Below are 6,648 nucleotides of genomic sequence, written 5' to 3'. Positions count from 1 at the left end.
GGATGCAGGGGGTCTGACTGCCAGTATATCAGGGGCAGGGGGTCCCAAGTCTTCCATCACTATGGAGTGTCAATCATATCTATTCCTCAGCTATAATGGTGCATGCACAGGCTCTGGGTGAAACCGCATCCTATTAGTCTATTAGGTCCCTGCACCAGGGTCAAGGCATGTCCTTAAAGGGGTATTCCAAATTCACAAAGTTATACCCTAGCAGATGCTCCCCCCACCACCGCCCACCCGTTCCGGATCAGTTTACTAGGCCTTAGCCTGAGCATAGGGCACAGTTTAGCAAGTTGAGAATAATATTGATGCGTTTACACAGATTTATCTGACAAATTTTTGAAGCCAAAGCCAGGAATGGATTTGAGAAGAAAAGAAATTTCAGTCTTTCCTTTATGACCTCTTATGTTTATCTTTATGACCTCTTTATGTTCTCTGTTTATAATATTTTCCTGGCTTTGGCTTCGAAAATCTGTCAGATAATCTGTCAGTTTAAACCAGGGATGGGGAACCTTCGACCCTGTAGCTGTTGCAAAATGACATTTCCCATCATGCCTGGACAGCCAAAGCTTCGTGGTTGGCAGAGCTGCCAGGAAAGCAAGGGGCTGTGTAGCCTACATGTATGGTTGGGATCGGAGCTCTAAGGCAGAGCAGCAGAATTAGGCCCTATTCACACATCCGCAACTACGGACAGAAAATAGGATCAGTGTATTTCAGTGGTCGCATTCACACAGGGCTGTGATCCGTACCACATAAAAAAGGACAGGCCCTAGTGCGGACTGAAATTCCTCCACGGACACTCCAATAGAACCTTATGGGATCTGTAATTTTGCGCATGCGTTCCGCGAAAAATACGGCTCTGCAATCCACAAATAGTGATTAGGTTATTATTAACCACACTTAGAATATATGAATTCAGTACGGATGGAAATTTGCGGATTGCTAATAATAAAAATGTGCGGAGTGAAAAATATACTGCCATGTGAATAGTAGGTTCACACTACGGAATCCGCATGGATAAGTTTCGGCGGATTCCGTGGCTCATACCCGTTCACAACTGCGCGCCTATCCGCCCGTGCCATAGACACCATTCTATGGCTCGGCCGATTCCGCATTCCGCCAAGAGAACTGACATGTCTATTGTATGGCCCGACCATACAATGGTGACTATGGAGCCGGTGGACATGCGCTCCGCAATGAATGGGTGCCAGCCATGAAATCCGCCGGAACTCTTCCACGCGGATTCCGTAGTGTGAACCTACCCTTAGTAAGAGAGTGTATCCCTCCTGTGGGCACTAGACCACTGCTTCTCAATTCCAGCCCATGTTTTAAGGAGATCCCATACAAAGAACACCTGTGATAGTACCTGTGATAGCGACTATCATTATATCACCTGTGATAGTACCTGATGCACTGACTATTATTATATCACCTGTGAAAGTACCTGATGCACTATCATTATATCACCTGTGATAGTACCTGATGCACTGACTATCATTATATCACCTGTGATAGTAACTGATGCACTATCATTATATTACCTGTGATAGTACCTGATGCACTGACTGTCATTATATCACCTGTGATAGTACCTGATGCACTGACTATCATTATATTACCTGTGATAGTTCCTGATGCACTGACTATCATTATATAATCTGTGATAATACCTGATGCACTGACTATCATTATATCACCTGTGATAGTACCTGATGCACTGACTATCATTATATCACCTGTGATAGCACCTGATGCACTGACTATCATTATATCACCTGTGATAGTACCTGATGCACTGACTATCATTATATCTCCTGTGATAGTACCTGATGCACTGACTATCATTATATCTCCTGTGATAATACCTGATGCACTGACTATCATTATATCTCCTGTGATAATACCTGATGCACTGACTGTCATTATATCATTATATAGAAATACTAAGGAAATCCTCATAACATGGCCATAAGGAACGGAATTGAGAAACCCTGTTCTAGAGGAAAGCAACTAAGACCCACAATGTTTCTGCACACACAACATACATGTTCAAGCAATGGACCCAGTGAAGTCTCAGTCAGACTATGTTTAGCCCGTTTAAATCTATAGGCCAGCCAGGCAGTATTTTGGTCGTCCATTTTCAGCAGAATGCCACCATACAGCCCCATTACCCCATGTAAGCCTGGCACCCTCTACCATATAGCCTAGATATATCCTACACATCTGTATACAGTCCCAGTATACAATGTATCTCCCATATATAGTGCCATTATAGAGGGTGTCCCCTGGTTACAGTAGGCCCTATACTACAGAGGGACCCGGGACCCCCACAGATCAGCCCCTCATGTACACAATAAATGGGGCCGGAAGACTCAGCTTCATACATAATGTAGTACTGTGTTACTGCAGCCCAGCTTCTATTCACTTCAATGGCAACCGAGCTGCAGTAACCTGAAACGGTCACTGCATTATGCAGGGGTGGGGAACCTTTAGCCCTCAGGCTGTTGCAAAACTACAATTCCCATCATGCCTGGACAGCGGAGCGTTAGCATTGTGTTGTAGTTATAAGAGGAGGCTGCTGTAAAGTGATCTGTACAACATTGCAGCATCATGTGACACCAGTAGATAGAGACAATAGCAGCTCCCTGTAGACCTCTTCACAGGTCACAGAGAACGCTCAGTAATGTTTCACATTCATCTCAAGGGGATAGAGTCTGTCTATTGTTGTCTATGTCCATGAGTCTTGCTGTAAAGCAGGGGTGGGGAACCTTTTCCATGTCGAGGGCCGGTCGGGCCTTAATAAAATCATTCGAGGGCCGCACTCAATGTTATACCGTGCGCGGCAGTTAGTAGCGTGGGTTTGCAGCACCCGAACAAGGCAAAGTATTGTTCCCCTAATGCCCCTGCTATTGTAGTTAACCCTCTGTGATGCCCCTTGTACCTGATTTGAATCCTTAGTGATGCCCCTGGTAGCCTAGTTAACCCCCCAGTCATGTCCCTGGTGGCCTAGTTAACCCCCCCAGTCATGTCCCTGGTGGCCTAGTTAACTCCTCAGTCATGTCCCTGGTAGCCTAGTTAACTCCTCAGTCATGTCCCTGGTGGCCTAGTTAACCCCTCAGTCATGTCCCTGGTAGCCTAGTTAACTCCTTAGTCATGTCCCTGGTAGCCTAGTTAACTCCTCAGTCATGTCCCTGGTGGCCTAGTTAACCCCTCAGTCATGTCCCTGGTAGCCTAGTTAACCCCTCAGTCATGTCCCTGGTAGCCTAGTTAACCCCTCAGTCATGTCCCTGGTGGCCTAGTTAACCCCTCAGTCATGTCCCTGGTGGCCTAGTTAACCCCTCAGTCATGTCCCTGGTGGCCTAGTTAACCCCTCAGTCATGTCCCTGGTAGCCTAGTTAACTCCTCAGTCATGTCCCTGGTGGCCTAGTTAACCCCCCCCAGTCATGTCCCTGGTAGCCTAGTTAACTCCTCAGTCATGTCCCTGGTGGCCTAGTTAACTCCTCAGTCATGTCCCTGGTGGCCTAGTTAACCCCCCCCAGTCATGTCCCTGGTGGCCTAGTTAACCCCCCCCAGTCATGTCCCTGGTAGCCTAGTTAACTCCTCAGTCATGTCCCTGGTGGCCTAGTTAACCCCCCCCAGTCATGTCCCTGGTGGCCTAGTTAACCCCCCCCAGTCATGTCCCTGGTATCCTAGTTAACCCCCCAGTCATGTCCCTGGTGGCCTAGTTAACCCCCAGTGTCTGCCCCAAATGAAAAAAATAAACATCCCACTCACCTTTCCTCCGCTCCCACGCTGTCCAGGTCCTCTTCTCCCTCCTCTCTTCTGTGCCGGTCTTCTCCTGCAGGCGGCGCGCGATGAAATGACGTCATCGCGCGCGGCTCGCAGGAGTCAGAAGACGTGCGCCGCTCTGTGCCGCGCTGGTGAGGCAGGAGCCGGCATACAACACATCTTCCTGTGTCTGTGCCAGCTCCTGCCTCACTAGCGCGGCGCACGTCACAGGAGGACAGGAGTCAGAAGATGTGCACCGCTCTGAGGGGAAGGAGCCGGCGCTCACAGCATCCTCCTGGCAGCTGTCACAGACACAGGAGGATGCCGTGTGTGTCGGCTCCTTCTCCTCCAGAGCGGCGCATGTCACAGGGGAGCCGCGGGCCACATCCGGAGGTGTCAGGGGCCGGATGCGGCCCGCGGGCCGGAGGTTCCCCACCCCTGCTGTAAAGCATGTCCCTAAATGCTGTTAAAAACAAATTTCAAAGAAAATTTTGTGACACATCCCCTTTAAGGGAAAACTCAGCGCTATACAGAGCATCCTGACCTCTCAGTCTAGAAATCAGAGTGCTCCCACCAATTATTGAAATAACCAATACTTGCCTCGAAAACCCCTTTAATTTTCTTCTACCTCCACATAGGGATCATTCTTAAAACACATCACTCCAATATATATATAGAAGCCAGACCTATAACCACAGACTTCGTTTTTGAAGTTTTCTACTTTTTTTTTTTTTGCTACTCTAATTTCCTTTTCCACCTGATGCCGGCCCGGGCTTACCACTTCATTTATACTTTGCAAGAAACGGCAATGAATCTCCCCCCAGGTTTCATTTTTCCAAGAGGTCATCTAGAAGGCCGTAAATCAGCAGACGGCCGTTCTCCTGAGTGACATCAGCGCAGTAAATTCCTCCAGGCTGGAGCGGAGGAAAAAAGGAGCCGAGAGAGGACAGATGCCCCAATAAGGAAACCCAGAGATTAATGTCCAGATCTGTGCGGCTCGAAATGTTACCTTCTAATTACAGTTCTTGAGGCGTAGAAGCCAAGGAAAATACACATAAAGGTGGCTACAAAGGAAGTCACGGGAGACCTCTCACCTGCTCCTTATTATACAATGCGCTAGACCTTTTACTGCCATTTTACTGCCCTTTTCTGTTCCTTAAAGTTGACTTATTTCTTAACATAGCAAGAAATGTGCTTTTCATTTTCTGCCAATCGCACCCACGTCGGCTCGGTCAACCGCTGAGCCTGGGAAAAAGAAGAAAAAAAGTAGACATTTCCCATCATGCATCTCCCTGATTGGTCCGTGTGTGTACTCGCCCCCTTAGCTTTCTTTCCTGCCCACTGCTGTCATTACTATTGCACAGTAAACACAGGACACAGGTTATTTTCACTGATTTTGCATTGTGTATTCCATACTAGCTGATGATGTAGCAGAGCTGATGCGCACATGGTGTAGCAGAGCTGACGCGCATAACAGGCATCTGTTTACTGGGGGGTGGGGATTGTAGTGTAGGTTTAGATCTCTGCTTGCTGACTGTGAATGAAAACATTTTAGTTTCATCCAGACTCTAAGAACATCTATAACACAATATAGAGAGCTGTGACACAAAGACAAGTACATATGCCTGCATTCACTGACAGCAAGCAGAGATAGAACTATACTTTTTCATATTACGGAAACCTAGGCTCAGGGACACATGTAAGTCTATGGAAGCAGCACAGGTGCATGGAGATGATGTAGATAATGTCTCCTGGGGGCCGGGTTACCAAGTTAATAGACAGCTAAACTGACCCCAGAGAGGAGATCACATGTCCTGTGATTACTAAGGGGGGGAAGAGAGAGCTAAGTGTGGTCAGAGTGGACCCAGAGTAGAGGATTTTACAAGTCCCAAGCCGACAAGAATGAGAAAACAAAACAGGGAAATGGTGCAAGATAGGTTATACAGGTATATTAGAAGTAGGTATTGGGAAGGAGGATCATTTAAAATATTGTTTTTGTTACCCGGATAGCCCCTTTAAGCTCCATTCACTTCAATAGAAATGAGGTACAAAACCTGCACCCAACCTAGAGCCAAGAGAGGTGCTGTGTCTGGAAGAAAGTGGCCATGTTTTTGTAGCACTGCATAACCCCTTCAAACTTGTAACCGCGGCAGTCTTCTCCCTTTGGTGTGTTGTCATCAGACTCCTAGTCCATGCTCACTGCACTCTCCCCACCTTGCTGCTTCTTAAAGGGCCCACACACATCCTAATCTGTATTCCACTCTCCCATCCAGCACTACCTATTTTGGATTGCTTCAACCACTTCCCAGTGACTTAGCAGCATTGTGGTCCCATAGCAAAGGTATTCTGCAGTGTCCTGAATCCATCCCTGACCACTGCCTGATCCTCCTCTCCTGTAATCACTCTCCTTTGCTTGATTTAGACTCTTGACCCTGAACATGTCCTGTCCGTTCTTATGATGTCATACCGCCTGCCTACAACCTACCGTCAGACCATAGTTTGCCTTTGCCTGACCCCTCCCCCCCCCCCCAAGTAGGCAAATAAAAAAACATCTCCGGCATCTCCTTCTTCTCCCTGCTCTGCGAACGCATGAATGATGTCACTGGTGCACCACCAGAGCACTGGGGGAGAGGCAGCGACCTCTTGTGGCCGGAGGCAGAATGCTGCCTGTGGCCACAAGATAGATTGGCACAGTGGGGTTCCTATGTCTCCTTGCTGTGTCAATCATGGTTTAGGTAAAAACAGCGCCAGTTTTTAAAGGGGTAGTTCAGCAAAAAATATAAAAATCCTTTCAAATCAACAGATGACAGAAAGTGCAAGAGATTTGTAATTTACTTCTATAAAAAAAAAATTCTCCAGTCTTCCAGTACTTATCAGCTG

This window comes from Dendropsophus ebraccatus, chromosome 6, assembly GCF_027789765.1.
Source record: "Dendropsophus ebraccatus isolate aDenEbr1 chromosome 6, aDenEbr1.pat, whole genome shotgun sequence".
Classification (NCBI taxonomy): domain Eukaryota; kingdom Metazoa; phylum Chordata; class Amphibia; order Anura; family Hylidae; genus Dendropsophus; species Dendropsophus ebraccatus.
Note: the sequence above shows the minus strand (reverse complement) of the source record.